The 21,218-nt window shown below is 46.9% G+C and overlaps 1 long non-coding RNA gene across 1 annotated transcript; it reads right to left on the bottom strand.

Annotated features, from left to right (window-relative positions):
- Nucleotides 1-15,684: 15,684 nt before the first annotated feature.
- Nucleotides 15,685-20,846, bottom strand: LOC144371061 (uncharacterized). Its single transcript, XR_013431219.1, has 2 exons — nucleotides 20,693-20,846; nucleotides 15,685-16,582 (listed from the first exon to the last, which is right to left on the bottom strand). It is a non-coding gene; the product is annotated as an uncharacterized LOC144371061 (long non-coding RNA).
- Between the last annotated feature and the right edge of the window lie 372 nt (nucleotides 20,847-21,218).

The raw sequence follows: 21,218 nt of genomic DNA, 5'->3' as shown, positions 1-21,218 counted from the left end.
CTCCAAAGCCATCTCCAAATGCCACCTCCTCCAGCCACACTCCACCCACCCTCAGTTACCACTCAGCTAATCCCTATCAGGGGATAAACTCACTGAATGTGTTTAAGACTCTCAAAATCCAATCATTTATTCTATGAACCTTCTTGTCTCTCATGTGAGCTTTTAGGGGACACCTCACACTGGAGTAGGAAAATATCATCATGGCCTCATTTTAAGTAAAATTTCTTAAATAGTATACAAAGAAGCAGTCACCCTAGAAGAAAAATAGATAAATTTTTTTAGGGGGGGAGGGTGGTGGGGGTGGTGCTGAGATTGAACTCAGGGCCTTGTGCATGGGAGGCAATCACTCTACCAACTAAGCTATATCCACAGCCCTAAATTGAGTTATGTTAAGCTGAAGAACTTCTGTTTATCAAACAATAATGATGTGAGAGTAACAAGGCAAGCTGGGGGATGAAAAAAGATTTTTGTACCACATATAGCTGACAAAGGTCTAATACAGGTTGAATATTCCTTAACCAAAATACTTGGGTCCAGGAGAGTTTGGTATTTTGGAGTTTGGGAGATTTGGGAATGTTTGGATCTACATAATGAGATATCTTGTTTAAACAAGTTTAAACATGGAATTTATTTATGTTCCATATACACCAAATACAAGGTAATTTTATTTTGCAATACTTTTCAGTGTTCATTTGACTTGGTTCAACCCATCACTTAGAATCAGATGCGAAATTTTCCAGTGGTGGCATGATGTTGGTGCTCAAAAAGTTTCGGATTTTGGAGTATTCAAGATTTTTGAATTTTCAGATTAAGGGATGCTCAACTTGTATTTAAAATACATAAATAATTTCAAGTTTATCAGGAAAAAAAGCACAAGATTAAGAACACACATAAAAAATCCAAATGGACAGGAGGCTTATTTTAAAAAAAATTGCTAATCCTCATTATTCATCAAGGAAACACAAGTTAAAACCACCATGAAATACCCACCCAATAGTATACCAAAAACAGACATGACATTGTCACGTGCTCCCAAAGGTGGGGTGGAAATGAAAGTCTCAAATGCTGTGGGTGAGAGTGAACATGGGCACGATCGCTTGGATGAATGGTTTGGTGCTATTTAGTAGAGCTAAATATAATATACCCTTTAACCAGCTAGGTGTATACCTGCCCAAAAGGGCACATAGGCAAAGTCATTATGCGAATATTAATAGGGGCATTTTTTTAAAGGGTAATGAGGCTTATCTCTCATTCTCTTTTTTTTTTTTTTTTTGGTACCGGGGATTGAACTCAGGGGCACTTGACCACTGAGCCACATCCCCAGCCCTATTTCGTATCTTATTTAGAGACAGGGTCTCATTGAGTTGTTAAGTGCCTCGATTTTGCTGAGGCTGGCTTTGAACTCAAGATCCTCCTGTCTCAGCCTAGCCAGCCACTGGGATTTCAGGCATGCGCCATAGCTCCGTAGGGTTTTTATTATTATTATTATTATTAATGAAAGAAATATGTGTTTCCTTATACAGAATGAAATTGGGGGGCAAGAGAAAATTGCTTAAGGAAGATCAACAAAGTCTTTGCATTATTGTTTGTCTAAAATCTCAAATTTACATTTGTGGTATTGTTTTTAATAGACCAAAAAATTGGGGGAGGGGAATTATATATTCATAAGCAGGAGAATGGATGAATAATAGGTGTAAGAGCAACTTGCTTTTTAAATTTATCATAGACTTTCTCCTTTAACAACTATATATATTTATATGGTAAAGACATTGTGAGTGCTTTTATTACATGTGACACAACGACTTTTTCTCAATTTGCCATTTGACTTTTGGGGCTGTGGTGTCACCAGAACTTCTTGATTGTCATATGTTGCATCTCTCCATTTGCTCCTTAGTTCTCTGTCCTTGTATCAATGCCAAGAAAGAACTACCCCAAGATTATAAAAGTATTTCCTTTTTCAATACTGGGAATTGAACCCAGGGATGCTTCACTGCTAAGCCACAATGCCAGCCCTTTTTATATTTTATTTTGAGTCAGGGTTTTGCTGAGATGCTTAGGGCCTTGATAAGTTGCTTAGGGCCTCAGTAAGTTGCTGAGGCCGACTTTGAACTTCCAATCCTCTTGCCTCAGCCCCCTGAGCCACTGGGATAACAGGGCATTCACCACCAGGCCCGGTCTTTTCTTCCGTTTTCTAGGCCAAGGTCACAGTGCCCATAAATAGTGGAGCCAGAATTTGAACATCAGTTCGTCTTACTTTGTACCTTGTGCGTATAACTACTCCTCATACTTAATTTTAGCAAAAACAGTAATTATCTCTAGATATTAAAAAGATGGGGCAGTGGCACAAGCCTATAATCCTAGTGGCTCAGGAGGCTGAGACGGGAGAATTGCTAGTTCAAAGCCATCCTCAGCAAAAGCAAGGCACTAAGCAACTCAGTGAGACCTTGTCTCTAAATAAAATACAAAATAGAGCTGGGGATGTGGCTCTCAGTGGTCAAGTGCCCCTGAGTTCAATCCTAGCTATCCCCCGACTCAAAAAAAAAAAAAAGAGCAGGGACCTTGGAATCAAACTGCTTGAGCTCATATCTCAGGTCGTTACTTCTTAGCTGTCTGACTCTGGGTAAGTTGCTTAATATCTCTGTGCTTTAGTTCACTTATCTAAAAAAATGGGGAAAGTGATAGTACAACTTTGTGAAATTATTAAGCAGATTCAATGAATTAAGTCTTGTTAAATGGACATCTTCAATCCCAGCTGCTCGGGAGGCTGAGGCAAAAGAGGATGACCAGTGTGAGACCTGTCTGGGCAACGTAGCATCTCTCTCTCTCTCTCTCTCTCTCTCTCTCTCTCTCTCTCTCTCTCTCTCTCGGTCAGAGAGATAAGTGACTAGCCCAAATCTTGAAGAGAGAGAGAGAGAGAGAGAGAGAGAGAGAGAGAGAGAGACAGACAGACAGACAGACAGACAGACTGACGTAGCTCAGTGGCAGAACTCTTGCCTAATATGTGTGAGGTCCTGGGTTCAATCCCCAGTACTGGGCAGGGGGCAGGAGAAATGCTTGCTAGAACAGTTTTCATTTCAATAAACATATGTTGTTCACAATAAAAAGAAACCAAAGTTACTTTTTAAATAGGAATACTGTTACTGAAAAGCTATCAGTTCAGTCCTTCTGGAGAGCTGCCTTGGGCTTCTGTTGTCTGGGCCACATATTCAGCCCAATTAGTGAAGCCCCAGAGAACATAGCAGCCTCATGCCTTGCCCCAGCCCAGGCCTCACCCCGTGTTTCTAAGCATCCGAGAGCTTTCTGATACCAAATCGCTCTCTAGGTAAAGAACAAATATCTGACAGATAAAAATACAAAGTAAAAGCACATGATTCATTCTTCAGATGTTTTCTGAGTGCCAGTTATGTGTCAACTCTCTGGCCAAGGACTTCTGCCATCTACAAGGACCCACCATGTACTGGTCACGTGACAGTCATTATCTCATGGAAAACTCCCAACCACTCGGTGAAATAAGCTCTCCTCATTTCCCAGAGGAGGAAGCTGAAGGTCAGAGAGATAAGTGACTTGCCCAAATCCCCAAAGCCAGTCAGCCGCAGGGCTGACCTTGTGCGAAAGTGGCTGGACCCCGCCTCCTGCTCTGACTTGGCTGTACTGTCCACCGAGGGTCTGCGGAGTTCTGAGCCCTGCTGTGTGGGACACCTGTCATTCAAAGGACTTGGTTCAAAGGGGGGAGTGGACCTGCTGTAGCTCTTCTGGGCTCACAGTGTTTGTCTGTTGTCACAGTTTCTGTCTGTCTGTCTGTCTGTCTCTGTCTACACACACACACACACACACACACACACACACACTCACACACACACATACTCCCCTGTCTCCTCTACAAGGGAATGTTATTTAGGAAAAAATTGGGGCAGTGAAGAAAGCTTGACCAGCCAAGCAACCTAAGGCAGCCAGCTAGTTTCCTTGCAGCCTTGGGGCCAAGCACCCACCTGTGCCTGCAGGGAAGGAAAGGGCCTCTGGGGTCTCCCTCCCTGAGGTCCTGTGTGGGACCCCTGGCCAGGGGACGCACTGAGCTCTGCTCCTCAGAGCCAAGCCAGGGCTGCCTAGCATAGATTTCCCACTGCACCAAGCAGGGCCCACGTGTCCTGCAGCTTCCTCCAAGGCTCTGTCAACATACCTTGGGACACCAGGTGGCTCCGACTGCACCTCTGACACCTGGCAGCCAAGGAGGTGGCTGACCTACTCTGCAGGTCATCGCATCTCCTCAGCAGAGCCCTTCTTCCCCCCCAGCCTTCTCCACGAAGCCCTCTGAACCCCCCAGCCCCCAGGCCAGCACTGTGGGAATGGGCTAGGCATCCCCGGGCCCCTGAATCCAGCACCCTTCCCTCTAGGTCTGTGATCAACACCTGCCTCCTCTTTCCCTTTCACCCACAAGTCCTTTTCCTGAAGCAGCAGTGAGGCCATTTTCACCTCTGAGTTGCTCAGGGCCCAAGAACTAGGCTTGGAGAAAGTGCTTAATAAATGTTGGTGAAGTGTCAATGGGAATATAAATGGCTCCATGAAGGAAGGTTCCAGGAACACACCCACAAGGACTCCTTCAGAGGAATTTGCCTTGAACGGCTAAATGCTTTGGGTTGTGGTAGAAAAAGTGGAAAATCTGTGACACTGAGCTTTTCCCTGACCAGTTTGGGTTCCTGCCTTTGGCTGCCTCTCCAATGACCTTTCTAAACAAGGGTTTCTTCAGCTGTGACAAGTGGACTTCCAGAACAGTCCGGCACTCTTCACAGGGCTGGAGGGATGGAAAAATAGAGGCCATGCAGGAATCCACACTGTGACAGGCTGTCCTTATTTTGCTTTTGAGGCAGGATTAAAAAAAAAAAAGAGAGAGGTAGAAAGCAGAAAAAATGAAAGATAAGGCAACTAAAACTTAAATCCAAAAGCCTTATGCTAAAGTTCTGGGTACCTCTTCTCCCCAATTCTTTCCCCCAGGCCTGTCGTTCCCACATTTCTAGAAAATCTACAAATCTTTACTCACAATCTTAAAACTCCAAAAAAAAAAAAATCACCCACATATAAAAATTGGCCTGTCACTGTTAATCCCCTAATGCACGTGTTCTTAGAACAGGTTGAACAAAGATAAGAAACCTGTAACGTAGAGTGCTTTCCCCACAGGATCTGCCCATCAGATAATGGAAGAAGGTATTGTCAGGCCATCACAAACTATATTGTGACCACCAGACTGATGTCATCCCCACCTGCCTTCCCATGCCCACCCCTCACCAAGTTTCCTGTGAAAGGAAAACCTGGGGCCCCCCCAAACATGCCTCATCCTTGAGGTAGCCCGGCCTTCTTCCCTAAATGAGTTTCTGCTCTCCTAAATATATCTGTGTCTCTAACTGGCACAACCTTAAATTCATTCCTGTGACATTGGACAAGAACTCCATTCGTCCTGAGCTGAGATCCTGTCCTCTGGGAATTCCTGGGACTTCCTCCAGTGACCGTTTCTCTTTCACTGTGAACTACGGTGACAGAGACCAGGGTCCGGGTGGGCCAGAGGACATCTTGTTCAGGTCCCCAGCCCAAGCTGTTCATCACAGGTCCCCTTTTCCCCTCGTGGCCCCAGGGGAAAGTTGTGATTCAAACTTCAGGGGGCCAAACACTGAGGAGAGGGGCTCTGAGATTCCGAAGTCTCGCCTCACCCTATCCTAGAAGTCTGTCCTCTTTCCCACAAGCCTCAACTCCCTGCTGGAAGGTCTGAGGCCGGGAAAGGATTAGAGGCCTTCCAGCTCTGGTGACAGGTGCCTCCCAGGGGATCTTTAAGTCTGGAGAGTAGCCTGCCAGCCCCGTCCAGAGTTCTGAGGTCATTTCCCCTGATACCAGAGACTTGGCGCTTGCCAGAATCCTTGGTGGATGAGAGTGCCAGGATGCCCCAGATCTGACGTCTCCACCCTGGCGCCTGGGAAAGAGGCCTGGGAGGAGCTACCCTTCTCTGGTTGCTCAAAGCTTAGGCCCCAATGTAGGGCAGGGTCCACTGAGGCCAGGGGAGAGAGACAGGGCACTGAGCAGACCAACCGCTGCCTGTGCCCTGAAAGACTGAACTTTGGCCAAGGGCACCTTACTGGCAAGGGAAAGAGCAAGTCCCTTCCGAGACCTCAGCAGTGAAATGAGATCTGGTCTGTAGCTCGCCTCCATTGTTGACACCACCAACAGTTGCTAAGAGACCAAGCGGGCATTAGAGGTGTTGGCAGGAGGGGATCCCCAGGGTGCTGGGCACAACCTGGCCCCTGGCAGCTGCCTGGGGCTCTGCCCACATACTTGGCCCTCCTCAGGGGCCAGCGGTCTCAGCCAGGAGCCAGTGGCTTCTCTGAGAAATCACTTGTGTGGATCCTGTAGGCTGTGCCTGGCTATCCTCAGTGAGGAGGGGAGGGCTCCTGAGGAGAGCAGGGTCGGGGGGCAAGCCCGAAAATCGTGTGACTCTTTGAACTGAGTTTCCTTCTTAATAAAATGAGGATAATTAGACAACAACTGACCTCCAGAGTGATTGTTAAGGATTGAAAGAGAGAACGTCCAGAGAGCCGAGTTGTAGGGTAGAGTTCCATGCCTGATGTTGTCATTGTAGATAAAAGGACTAGGGTTAGGGCACACTGAAAAGCAGAAGAGACGCCTGCTTCCACTCGGCCAAACAAGGTTTGCCAAATTATGCAGTAGGTTCTCATCCCATTCTGTGATAAATTTTTAAATGGATATATTACCAAATGATCACAAAAGATTACAAAGTAGGATATTTCCCATGATATATAGTTTATTAAATATACTCAATACAAACTATATGAATTTTTGTTGTTTTACAAATAGTCTGAAAAGTTATTATTACCCATCTGTTAATATCAAGTGCATCAAGAGGTGATTATGAGGTTGGGGATATTGCTCAGTTGGTAGAGTGCTTGCTTTGCATGCACAAAAACTTGGGTTCAATCCCCAGTCTCACACATACACACACACACACACAAAAAAAAAAGGAAATTACAAGTAGTTCTTATTCTCTTTGCTTGTCTGTATTTTTTTTTTATCTTTTCTGTGATGATTGGTTTTTATAAATGAACTGTTCTGGCTCTTTAGAGGGGACTTCTTCAAATCTGTCCTCTCTGAGGGGATTGGCAAGTCCCATCTTGTTCTCCAACCAAATGACCTAGGCCCTCCTGTTGGGGCCTCTCTGGGGCAGCGAACCCCTGTGTTCAAAGGAATCTCCCCAGAAGATCATTGTAGTATAGACAGACAGAGGAGGCAGCCTGGGTAAGGGAAGGGACTCAGATTCAGAAATCCTTGGGACCTGGAGCTGTGGCCTTAGAGGAGACCCTAGCCTCCATCTCTTTACCTGTAAAATGGAATTCCTGCTCCCTGGAGTGGCGTGGGAATTCAGTCTAATCTCTCTGCAAGCAGTGCCTGTACCTGGCAAATGCCCCCAAATATACATCAATTATTACTCAAATTTTTAAACAAAATAAGTAAAAGGAGGGCTGCTCTGGTTAAAAGAGGAGAGCTCACCTGCTGCTCTGCAGTAGACCGACAGGAGACTCCAGGGACACCTGAACTCCACAGAGCAGAGCCTGAATGTCTCTGGAGTGGTAGATGTGGGAGCAAAAATGAGCTGGGGTCAACAGGTGGGGTGCCCAGCCGGCTCCAGTGCTGGAGAGCTGGCTCTGGCAGATGGCTTTTGCTCTCTGTGACTGGGGCTGATCTATAAACTCTACCCATCTGTGGTTCTCAGTGGGAGGGTTGAAAACTTTTGTGTAGGAGGAAAGGCAGAATTTGGCTTGTCACATGATTTTTTTTTCTTTTTCTTTTTTAAGGTACTGGGGATGCAACCCCGGACCTCGTGCAAGCTGGGCAAGTCATCTACCTCTGAGTTCCATGCCCAGCCCCATTGCTGATGGTTTTTCTAGGCTAGACTTTCAACTGCTTCTCCAAACAGCCTTGCAAATTAAATAGTTGTTAATATTCTCTGCTTCATGTTCCATTTTACATACATTCTATATGCTTATGTATAAACATCAAGTATTTTTGCAGTGTTAGCCTGTACTGCATCTTCTAGGATTTCAATATCTGTGTACATCAAGGAAACACAGGGTGTACTGCCCCACACCAATGGATACCAAAATCCATGAATGGTCAAGTCCCTAATATAAAATGGTATAGTATTTGCATATAATCTACTGACATTCTCTGGAATACTTTAAAATCACCTCAGGATTACCTAATACCAAAATAAATACCATATAAATAATTGTTGTATTGTTTAAGGAATAATGACCAAAAAAAAATCTGAACACAATTTTTCTTTTTCTTGCATATTTTGGATTCATATCTGATTGAACCCTCAAATGAAAAACTCAGGTTCAGAGAGCTGGCTGTATTTTGTCTGATTCAGTACTTTAGTAACTAGAGATATCAGAAAATCAAACCATGGGTAGCGACATGACATTTGACTTAACAAAACATCTCATTAGAACAAAAATTAAATGTGAAGTAATGCATATGTGAATTAGCTCAATTTAGCCATTTGCTACATACACAATTTTTCAAAACATATTGGGACTGGAGGTGTAGCTTCATGGTAGAGCACTCACCTACTGTATAGAAGGACCTGGATTCAATTCCCAGCACTTAAAAAAAAAATTCAAATAACATGTTGTAAGTGACAAGTTTATATAATTTTTGTCAGTTAAATTAAATTTTTTAAGAAGAGGAAAAAATCACATTGCAAAAGAACATGTACATTTATGATAATTCCACCTGGAAATACAAGTATTTATTTCATTAATTCTACTAGTACAGTTGGGCCAGAGCACTTACAAATTTAAAATCATATTTATTTTAAGTTATGTTATTATAGACTGCTTTTCTTTTCTTATCCCTCTCCGTCCTCCCCCTCCTCCCCCTCCTCCTCCTCCCCCTCCTCCTCCTCCCCCCCTCCTCCTCCCCCCCTCCTCCTCCTCCTTCTCCTCCTCCTCCTCCTCCTCCTTCTCCTCCTCCTTCTCCTCCTCCTCCTCCTCCTCCTCTTCCTATTATTCTTTTTCTTTTTCTTTTTCCTCTTCTTATTCTGTTCTTGCACCAGGGATTGGACCCAAGGAGTTTAACCACTGAGCTACATTCCTTGCCCTTTTTATTTTTTATATTTTAAAAATAAAATAAGGTCTTACTAAGGTACTTAAGGCCTTGCTAAGTTCCTGAGGCTGTCTTTCAATGCCGGGCTTAGACTGCTCTTCTTCTATATATAAATATATATATTGAAAGTATATTTTTGTTCTTCCTCTGTTTCCTGGCATACAATTCCTAAAATGTTTGGTTGGACTTATGAAAGGGGTGTTTTGAGAATGAGCTGACTTGGTGGGTGCCATGGCACGTGGCGTATAATTCTAGCCACTCGGGAGGATAAGGCAGGAAAATCTCAAATTTGAGGCCAGCCTGAACAACTCAGCAAGACCTTGTCTCAAAATAAAACTTTGGTCTGAGGAGGTAGCTCAGACGTAGAGCATCTGCGCAGCCCGGGAGCCTCGAGTTCCATCCCTAGTACAACAGGGGTCAGGTGGTAGGTGAGTTGATGGCTGGAAGCTTCTAGGTGGCTTCAGGATGACAGTTGGTCACTAGGAGGATTGGGACTTTCAGCCCCATCCCCCAACCACCAGGGAGGAAAGAGTGACTGGAGGTTGAGCTAATCACCAAAGGCCAATGATGTAATGAATCCTGCCTATGTAATGAAGCCTCCATGAATACTCAGCCAGTGCTGGGGGTGTAGCTCAGTGGTAGAGCACAAGCTTAGCATGCACAAGGCCCTGGATTCAATCCCCAGCACATACACTCACACACACAAAATCCAGCCGATCAGAGTAGAGAGAGCTTCCAGATAGCAGAACACTTCTGGAGACTTCTGGAGGGTGGTACTCCTGGAGAAGGTAGGCAAGCCCTGTGCCCTCCCCGCATGCCTTGTCCCATTCGTCTCTTCATCTGTATCCTTTGTAACATCCTTTATGATAAGCCAGTAACCATAAATGCTTCCCTGAGATCTGGGAGCCACTCTTGCCAATTAATTAAAACGCAAAGAACAGGGCGTGAGAACCTCAATTTCTGGGCAGTTGGTCAGAAACACTGGTAAAACAAGCTGGGGTTTTTGATCAGCATCTGAGGGGCTGGGGGGGGGGGAGTCTTGGGGACTCCAGGTAGACAGTGTGTCTGAACTGATTTGGATTGGAAGACACTCAGCTGGTGTCCACTGCAGAATTGCTGGCTTGCTTCCTGGTGGGGAGAAGTCCCCACACCTGTTGAGGCTACAGAATCTTCTGTGGTGACTGTTATGGCTGCAGAGGACAAGCAGGTTTGTTGTTCCGACACAGTACAGAATGTGTGTGGGTCAGTTCTGTGTACATTGGATTGAGTTTTCAAATATTTGTTATAAAAAGGAGACATGAACCATCTCATCCAATTGTGGGAGGCGGGCTGGGATGCAGCACAGTGGCAGAGCACTTGCCTAGCATGATTTGTTCCCAAGCACCAGTGAAAGAAGGAAGGAAAGAAAAGAAAATCGTGGAAGATCCTCCTGGATCTCTAATTCGAGACTAACTTGGGCAACTTAGTGAGACCGTGTCTCAAAATAAAAAGGGCTGGGGACGTAGCTCAGGGGTAGTGTGCCCAGGGTTCAATCCTTAGTACTGACCAAAAAAAAAAAAAAATTGTGAAAAAGGGCTAAAAATGAGAGAGGGAAGAGTATGTTGGCAGATGAGTTGAGAACCACAGCTGATGTTTCATCTAAGAACTCCCACCTTCCTTCCCCGGGTCGCTGAGTGGAGGACCTCTCCACCCACATTGACCCTGAGACTCTAAAGCCCAACAGGATTTAGCAGCTGAGAAAATCTCTTGTTGGTGGGGAGCTGACGCACCACATGGGGAGTCTCCTGATGATGTTATTAAGCCTTGATGGCTTCCCCTGGGACTCATCAACTCAAAGTAGGGCCAGCAGGGAGGAGCCTCAGGCAACCCCTCAAGGGCAATCCCTGGGGTTCTGGTTGCCAGGGCAACGTCAGCTGCCTGAGTGTGATCTCACAGGCCTTACCACCCAGGGTCTCAAATGTTGGCCCTGTAGTCCCAGCCCCTTGAGAGGCCGAGACAGGAGGATTACCAGTTCGAGGACAACCTCAGCAACTTAGTGAGACTCTCCCCATCTTGAAATTAAAAAATAATAATAATAATAATAAAGGGGGCTAGTGATATAGCTCAGTGGTAGAGCACCCCCGGGATTGATCTCCGGTACCACACACACAAAAAAAAGTTGATCCCCACTCCATGTCCTGAAATATGAGACTCCTCATGAGGCCAGTGTAGGTATACAAATGTGGGTGTCTAGACTCCTTTCTTTGAAGGGCCATCCTTAACGCCAAGGTCCCGACCTTTACACGCACACCCCTTTGGGTGGTGAAATGATTACCAAACCTCCTTCACTTCACCATTGCTCTTCTTTTTTACCTAAAACTCCAAAGCCCCGTGATGGAAGGGAACGACGTGAAAATGAGTTCTCAAAAAGCGATGCTGGGTGGCCCGCTGTGGCAACCCTCTGTCCCCGGCACAGTGAGGTCACAGAGAAAGGGTGTGGCCAGCTCTATCTGGAAAAAACGTCACAAAGGAGGTGATAGTTCATCTAGGCCTGGAGCCATCCATCCATCGGGGAGAGTTGGGCGGTGAGAAGGGGGAGGAGGGATGGGGACAGAAACGTGAGGGAAGGACATCCTGGCCTGGCCATGTTTGGGAAGTTGCCATCTGAGCATCCCACGGGAGATGACCACCTCGGACCATGAAGTCAGAGCAGGTAACGACAGGCCTCGGGCCCACGGGGCAAGCTAAAACTCGCGAGTTCTGCTCTCTAAAATTGATGACCTTGGCTTTGGATGTTTACTGTTGGGGTCTGAGATTTCAAACTGAACCCCGAAGGTGGGCGAGTCGGGAGGTCCCCCCTGGGTGGGTTTCACCATCAGAGAGGCTTGCTGTGTAGACTCTTCCCCAGAGACCTTCAGTGACACCAAGCAGCAATTTTTTCTAAGAAAGACGGTTGGCACAATGTGCAAGGAGAATAGCCGTCTATCCACCCTGTCTGCAAATGTGGGGGATTTTAGGTGTTCCGTGTTGGAGTGAAATGAGACTGACTTCTTTTTATAACTCGAATTAATTTTATTCTGAGCCCCTGTTGGGGTAGGTGGCAGAAACGTCATTTCAGGCATTGTGGGGTGCTTGCCTTTCTCGGGGCTATTTTCTGGGTGACTTGTCAGGGGCTTGTAATCAAGGGTTCTATTCAAGGTCCCTTCTGTCCTCACATCTTGCTGTTGGACCTCTTCTCCTCAGTGCTCCAGGTGTAGGGCCCTTCCAGTGATGGGGGTGTTTGGCATCTTGCTGCTCCCCAGTCTTGGAAGCTGCCTGTGCTTCCAAGTCACTCTTCTTTTCTGGGACTTGCATCTCCCCAAAGTCCCTCCTAGGAACTGGCACCGGGCCCTCTGGTTGTCAGCTCCACAGTCTTGTCTGGAAGGTTGGTCTCCAATTTGAGGCTTCGAATGGGTTCCCTCTCCAGGGTCCATCCCTCTAATCTGCAAAAGTCACTATGGGCAGAGGCGGCTCTGGCATGGGCTGCACTTGTGTTGGGGAAAGTGGGAAACAGGAATCTGCCTGCAGGTCAGTGACGGGTCCCTCTGCCTGTCCCACCTGTACTCAGGGATCGCATTTCCTTGGCCACTAGCTGGCTTCTGTACCTCGGAGGATGGAAGATTATCAATGGGAAAGGCTGTCTTGCTTGTAATTGGAGCTAAAAATGTAGCCCTGCTTCATGTCCATTTTTGACATTAAAGGTAAACATTTCCTTCAACTGCCAGCAAACATCTTATCCTCTAGGGTAGCTGTCACCTGCAAAAGCTGTCAGCCTTTTCTGTTATCTTGCAATCCAAGCTCCAGAAACAGGAGCTGCCTTTCTTGGGGCTGTAAGTATTTGTGGTTGTTTAAGAGATTGGAGTCTGATTGGGGCCACTCACCTCCTGAAGACTTTGGAAAGATAATTTATATATCCGGCGTCTCAGTTTTCTCATCCGTGGTGTGGGGAGAATAGTACTGGGTTGGATCCATGCAAAGTCGTAGACACTTGCCCTATGAAGTCAGCCCTCAGCAGATGGTGGCGGCTTGAATTATGAGGTGACCGAAATGTTACTTCACTGTGGCCCTTGGGAATTTATGAAGACATCGGCATTGATGGATTCGAGATTTTTAAACTAAAGAAAAAACTCTGGGAGGAGGGGAGAAATCCCGGAAAGGAAATGCTAGGGATTCCAGGTCACAGGAACAAAGCAAAATGATAGCATTTCCACTATAAATAGCAGAGCTAGCAAGTCCTCTGTCATCCTGCAAAACAATGACCTCTTCCTTCGTGTCACAGGAAGGATAAATGGAGGTCCCACCCCCTCTCCAGACACACAGGCAGGGAAGTAACTTGAGAGCCGTGTCCACCCACAGGGGGATCTGGAAGTACCCCGGAGGGTGCTGGCCTGCAGCCCTTGTCAATCATTTTGTGTGAACTATAGCCTTCCTTTGGCCATCCAGAGACTGCGAGGCCCTGCCATGAGCTTGCAGATGAAGAAGCCCCACCAGGGCAGGACGGTCCAGTGTGGACTTCCTGGATGGGGCATTTGGACCCCTGCCAGGTGCTCGGCTCTAGGAAACTCTGACAAGAGAAATATCCCTTAGGACTGCAGAGCTGGACATATTCTCAGGAGCCCAGCAGCTCTGGCCTCTGCCTCAAGATAGCCCAGCTTGTTAGTTCAATCATCATCTCTAATGTTTCTCTTGAGCATCTATTACACGCCTGGCACTTGGCCAAGTGCTGATACGTCCTCATGCCACCACACAAGGCCCTTCAGACTTCCCATGAAGTTCTGCCACCAAAGGACCTCCCTCCAGGACACCTCTGTTGCTTGATAAAGCTGGCAGAGTCAGGCCACAAATAAAATTTATCACTAGTTGGCTGAGCTGGCAATATGAGCTAGGTTCAAAGGAGCTGGCTGTATCAATAACTAAGAAAACGTCAAAGAAACCACACAGCACACGAACATAAGTTCCACACAGCACACACCCATAAGGATGCATCAGTGACCCAAGGATCAGCTCCAGCGCTGGAAGGAGCAAGAGAGTGAGCATATCCGAAACCTTCTATTTATTGGGGAAAAGACATTCGAGAAAGTTCCACCCAAATAAGGCAAGGGATTGGGTTTCGAAGGGTGGAGTCTTGCTTGGTGATGTCAGTGGTCAGCAGATTGACTGACATCTTGGGAAGCCACACCCATCTCAGGTGCTGTGTGGGATCAAAGGCAGAGCAAGAGAAAAGGCACTCTTTCGAGGCACAGCCCAATCGGGCAGTAACGTCAGGCCAGTCCCCTCATACGCTCAAATGCGCGTAGCTCACACACACAGCCCATGGATGGCTCACGACAAATATTTGTTGGGCATCTTCTGTGTGCCAGACCCTTCTCTGAACCAGACACATTAAACAACCAACTATAAATGTGATGGAGGTAAGCAAAGGAAATGTCCACAGCCTGACCCTGGGGAGTAGCCACCAAGGAGGTCAGCCTCTGCCCCAGGCCTCCAGGCCAGAGCTCATTGATTAGCTGCTCCCTTTCTCTGTTTATATTCTTGGACATTTTAAAAATAAATATGTGTTCCCCTTGCTCTCTCTCTCTCTGGTGGATGAGTGGTTGAGTGACTTCATGGTGACAGAGCCAGTAAGGACTCTGGGGTCTCTGAGGACAGGGACACACCTCACACCTGTATCTTAGTGCTCAGTAGAAGACATTCAGGAATAAATGTGCAAGGAACTAACGCAGAAAGGAACAACAGAACAGATGAAGGCTTCATTGTCTCCAGGAAGACCAAGTCGTAGGGGAACTTATGCCGTCTTCCCTTCTGTCCTATCCCATGCTCCACCCAGTGCTTGGCTCAGAGGAAGAACTCAGTAATACTTGTTGAATCAATAAATGGATGCATTTGTGAATTAGCTTAGCCCTGGTATCTTTCTTTTTTTTTTTATTTATTTTTTAGTTCTCGGCGGACACAACATCTTTGTTGGTATGTGGTGCTGAGGATCGAACCCGGGCCGCACGCATGCCAGGCGAGCGCGCTACCGCTTGAGCCACATCCCCAGCCCCAGCCCTGGTATCTTTCATAGCAGCGCAGTGTACAGTATGAAGTCTATACATGTTTTGTGAATAGATTAATGGATGAAATTGTTAACAATTTGCATCATTAGAAAATGATGAAAACTTTTTTCTATTCTATCCCATTGATATTTCCCAGTGACAGAGATTCCACAACCACACAACTGTTTATTTTCGTTTCTTGAACTTCTTTCTTTTTTACTTTTTATCAATTAATTAATTTCAACTAAGTATATATGAGAGCAGAATGCATTTTGATTCATTGCACACAATTGCAGCACAACTTTCATTTCTCTGGTTGTACGTGTGGTAGCATCGCACCATATGTGCCGTCATACCTGTACCTAGGATAATGATGTTCATCTCATTCCACCATCTTTCCTGCCCCCATGCTCCCCCCCCCCTTTTTTTCTTTTTTATACCAGGTATTGAACCCAGAGGCACTTAATCACTGAGCCACCTCTCCAGACCTTTTTATTTTTTATTTAAATACAGGGGACTCTGAGTTGCTTAAGGGTTCACTAAGTTGCTGAGGCTGGCTTTGAACTTGTAATCTTCCTGCCTCAGCCTCTGAGTCCCTGGGGTTACAGTGCCACCATGCCCAGCTCCTTTTCTTGAATTTCTTAACAACTTTTCAGAAAGCAATCCACTGGGGGAATAGTTGGTCTGAGTCTAAATTTAAAAACTCTATGTGAACGTTCTTCCAATAGACCATGGAGCCTGCCCATTGCCTTCTGAGGCTCGAGTTGCTTGGAGCGAGAGTCTGGGTTGTCAGGGAGGAGCAGGCTGCTTGGGAAAGTACAGCTCTCTCAGCTGTACTCCCCGGGGATTCACTCTTTTCTCATTTTCAACATCATTATCCCGTGTCCATATGATTTCACAAGATGCAAAGCAAATATTCGTACAGGTATTTCTTTGCAAAAAGAAGCTATTTAATCTGGTGAAATAGGTCCGCAGGGATGGACGATGTTTGGACAAGCTGGCTTCGTGCAAAGTCAACATTGACGGGACTCTTGGAGCGGATTCCTTTGCAGGCTTTATTGGAGCATCCCACCTCTGCTCAGCTTCAGTCTCCAGCAAAGAGAGCATGAAGATAGAGGGGGAGACAGGGAGGGAGCCACACTTCAGAAACTTGGAGGCTGAACACCCACGGCTGATGGGAGACTCCTGGCTGAGTAACCCTCGCGGACTTTCCCCGGGTCCTCTGGTCCTCTGAGGTGGTCACTGTGAGCTGGCACCATCATCAAGCACTTTTTGTTTTCTGCCTTAAAGGACAAGCAGGCGAAGCTCTTTGTCGGTCTTCTCAACAACTTCTTCTTTCTTCCTCTTTTGCCAGGGATATTTGCCTTAATAAAAAAAAAATAGCAACAACTGAAGATCGGGAGAGGTATGGACACACACAAGCTGGGAGTCTTTGATTTCTCCTGCACCTTTCTGCAAGGGAGGGCCTCCCATGCTTCTGCCCCCCACCTCAGATGTTTACATCTGTCACAAGCATCAAGACTGAGGTCCTGTGTCAGGAAATACACTCTGGAATCAACTCTGGCTCCCACCCACCTCCACACCCTCACCAGGGCAGATGGGCCCGTCCAACTCCCAGCATCCAACTCTGTGACGACTTAAAAGGGGGCCCTCCTCCATCCCACTCAGCTCTGCCACTGTCATCACAGATTCCCCCTCTAGCCAGCACTATTTTTTAAAGATCAGCCCTTATGAAGTAGAATGTAGGTCAATTCACCCACTTTAGGTGCACAGCCCGGTAAGTTTTGATACATGTTCATCACCACCCCTGTAGTCATGAATTATAGCGCATTTTCATGCACCCAAAAGTTCCCTCCAGCCGCCGTGTGATGGCACATGCCCGTAACCCCAGCAGCTGGGGAGGTTGAGGCAAGATCGCGCGTTTAAAGCCAGTCTCAGCAATGGCAAGGCACTAAGCAACTCAGCAAGACTGGGGCGGGGGGCGGGGGATTCCCTCCTGCACCTTGGCAGTCACTCTCCTCTGGCAACGCTGATCTTTCTATCCCTAACTTTGCCTTTTCAGAGTTTTATGTAAGAGGAAAGATATAGTACTTCATTTTTTATGATCGTTTCTTAGAATAATGCTTTTGAGATCCATCTAAATTCTTTGCATGTATTAATGGTTCGCTTCTTTTATTGCTGAGTAGGAATTTCCCTCAGTTTGCTTATCCCATTACCAATTGAAGGACATCTGGGTTGTTTCTCGCTTGGGGCTACCTATGGATCAAGCTGCTATAAACATTTGTATACAGCTGATAATATCTTTTTATTTAATATTCCTTAAATGACATTGAATTTTTAAAAATAGAATTTTGGGGGTGAAACTTAATTTCACTGCCATAAATGGAAACTCTTTGTAGCTTGCTCATAAATCAACCAGGTGGAAATACAAAAAAAAGGTTAATTTTTTTTTCAAAGTGATGACATTTCTGCTTGCTCACACTGCCTGCTACCTAAGAAGCAAAGTCAGGAGTGGGGCTTCCTAAGCATGTGCTATATGGAGGAGGATTCCTGAGAAGGAAGCCGAGAAAAGAGACCATTCAGGGGAAGCAGGGGAGCTGAGAGGGGTGGAGCCTCAGCCTGGTTCTTTAGGGAGTACTGGGATGTGAAGGGTGCCATGGAATTGGATAATGAAAGCATCAGACTGGGCTTTGGTCTCCTGCACCCATTCGTCATTGCCTGAAGACTGCCCCTGGGGGGAAAGTATAACCTCCCATTATTTCTAGGTGAGGAAATTTCCAAGAGCAAGGTGCAGCTATAAACTGCTCACAGCCCCAACTCAGAGCAACTGGGAGGTGGATGTATCAATAGGGTAAAGGAGATGAAGGTGGGATTGGCTGCATCTGTGACCCCAGCCAAAGGCTTAGACCTCAGGTTTGCTATCTCTTGAAGTTAAAAAAAAAAGCAGAGAGTAGAAAGTGTTAGAGCAATGTTAAAGAGCGGTTAGCACAGCCTTGGTGCATGTTGTGTTGCTTCAGTAGAATACCCAAGGCTGGAAAGTTTATAAAGAAAAGAGGTTTTATTTAACTCAAATTTTTGGAGGTTGAAAGTCCAAGATCAGGTGGCTCCATCTATTTGGCCTCTAGTGAGGGTCCCCTTGGATGTGTCACAACATAACATGGAAGTAGAAAGGGACAGCCATGTGCCGAAGGAGCCAAGGGAGTGAACTCACTCTATGAGACCTGCATAGATCTCTTCTGAGGACAGAACCTTCCTGACCTAATTCCCTCGCACTAGCGCCACCTCTTCAAGGACCCGCCACTTTCCAACATTGCTACACTGAGGACCGAGCTTCTCGCACATGAAACTTTGGGGGACACACTCAAGCTATCAGACGCCAAAACAGAAACTGAGGAGGGACAGCTTTGTCCCTCACAGGTAAACTGCTGCTTCACGTCCTGCCTGGTCTGTTTGCCACTTTGCTCAGCTCAGGTACCTCGGTGGTGGGTCCAGTGCTTGGGAGGACTGTCAGGCTGTAAGTGGGGTCCAGCCCCGGGCTGCCTGCTTGACCCCCCCCCCCCACCCTTTCACTCTATAGGGCTTAGTTCTCAGACATTTCATCCAGCAACCCTGTTTCTGACTTCCAGGTCTATTCCCCGCCTTTCCATTGCTCAGCTCTGTCGGGCAAGAAACTGCATTTCCCAGACTCCCTTGCCAAGCGCTCCAGATACTCTCCCTGATGGGAGAAACCAGAACATGACTGGAGTACAGGATGGGGGGGTATGGGGGGCATTTCTCCCCTGGCTCTGTCTTTGGGCTCCTTGGGTAGTGACTGCATCTCCCTGTGGTGCCCACTTCCTCAGGGCAGCCTGATGTGGCTCCGAGTCCTGCAGGACCACTCTTACCCCACCCCGAGTCAGCCCTCACAATAAAATCCGACATGAGAAGTTGTGCATCATTCAGTCTGTAGCTAGGTCACTCGACTTTGTAAAAGTCATGGAAATGCAAGACCTCAGCTTCGCCTGCTTGAAATCTAGATGAAACATAGCAGGAGGAAGAGGAATCGACTGCACAGATTCCTCGAGAGGTCCAGAGATGGGTCAACCGTCCTGGCCTTGACCTTGTTCTTTTCCTTCTCAAAGTAGTGCCTCCTCCTCCCCTTCCCCTTCTTGGCTTGATTAGTTAGTGTGGGTTATAAAAGAAAAAGAAAAAAAATATTTCCAGGCTGGACATGGTGGCCCACACGTGTAATCCCAGCTACTTGGGAGGCTGAGGCAGGAGGATCACAAGTTCTCGGCCAGTCTGAGAAACCTCATGAGAGCCCCCGTGACAAACTAGGAAATAAAAAGGGGCTGGAGATGTGGCTCAGTGGTAAGGCGCTTGCCTACCCGTCCAGCGGGGCCTCTCATTAACAACCAGATGTAGAGAACTGGAGAGCGACCACAGTGGGACTTAATTTGGAGCCATTTAAACACACGGTCTTATGAGACCTGATTCCCTCATGTCGTTTCTGAGTGGGCCACTGAGGATTTGGAGGTCTGTACCCAGCACAGCTCCTGGGCACGCGGGAATCGTCCTCCAGGTGAGAGGGGAAGGCGGGGGTTGGGTACAGTCAGTCAGGGCTTGGAAATGTTTAGAGAGAAGGCCAAAGAGGAGTTCCGGCAAGGCAGCCCCAGGAACAAGTGGCCCGGTGCTGGAGCAGCTACAGGTGCCTGGGACACTCTTTTCTGGGTATCCTGAGATTTTTTTTTTAAATCAATTTCCTGGGACTGACCCCAGGCCTACCTAGTGCACATGGAGGCTCCCCAGGAAGCAAGACCTGCTCCCTTAATATGCTCCTCTAGTATGCTCCTCTTTGTGATGTATCATATCTTCAGAAAGAAAAAAAATCATAAAACTTTGAAGATCTGTTACTGTATCTGGATTTTCCTCAGGCAGAGACAATTGTATTTCATCCTTCCTGGGCCCCAGTTTTCTGAAGGGCCTGGCTTGTCATGGAGGAGTGATATCAGACCCCTCTTGGCCAGGGGAAGCTGAAAAGTTACTCCAGGACAAATGGGCCTAGGAGCAGGGTTTGGCAACAGAGAAACAAGTGACCAAATGGGTTTATTCCTCTTTCCATCGCCATAAGCTTTTATTGAGTATTTACTATGTCAGGCACTGGGCCGGGCACTGCCCATGCATGAGTTAATTTGATCATCACAGCAGCCTCAAGAGTCAGGTACTATTTTTTTTAAATATTTTTTTTTTTGTTTTAGTTATACATGGGCACAATATATTTGGTTGATTTTTATGTGGTGCTGAGGATCGAACCCAGTGTCTCACATATGCGAGGCAAGCGCTCTGTCACTGAGCCACAACCGCAAACCCAGCTGCTATTTTTAATTGCCATTTTTGGGGGGATTTTTTGGTGGTGCTAGAGATCGAACCCAGGGCCTTGTGCATGTGAGGCAAGCACTCCACCAACTGAGCTACGTCCCCAGCCCTTTACTTACTGTTTTATAGAGGAGAAATACCAAGGCTCAGAGAGGTAAAGCCACATGCCAAGGTCACAGAGCAGTTTGTGGCTCACGTTGCAGGAACAATGTGTTAAACTCCTCAACCCGGGAGGCAAAATGTGGGGGGAAGCAAGGATCAGCGGCTAGAGAGGCAGAGGAGAAGGGCCCCGCTCAGGAATGATAGCAATGTGCTGACCAAACAGTTCCACCCAAAGAGCCGGGGGAAGTGGGGACAGAAGGAACCAGCTGCCAGGCACTGATAAAACAGATTTCCAGGGTGACAGGAAGCGTGTGCATGTGCCCTTCACTTGAAGATCCACCTGGAATTTGCCTTCACTGTGACACTTTCCCAAGAAGCACTTATTTCTCAGACATGAGGGAGCAACTACTGTGTCCTAAGGCTCCTCCAGGGATATGGGGGACCTGGCAATGAGACACAGGGTCTTGGCCTTGGAGACACCCACAGGGTACAGGGAAGAAGTCCATTTATCCAGATAGAAATGAGCAGGGCATGCTCCAGGAG

The sequence above is a fragment of the Ictidomys tridecemlineatus genome, chromosome 15 (assembly GCF_052094955.1).
Source record: "Ictidomys tridecemlineatus isolate mIctTri1 chromosome 15, mIctTri1.hap1, whole genome shotgun sequence".
Classification (NCBI taxonomy): Eukaryota; Metazoa; Chordata; class Mammalia; order Rodentia; family Sciuridae; genus Ictidomys; species Ictidomys tridecemlineatus.
Note: the sequence above shows the minus strand (reverse complement) of the source record. Positions and strands in the feature narration are given on the sequence as shown.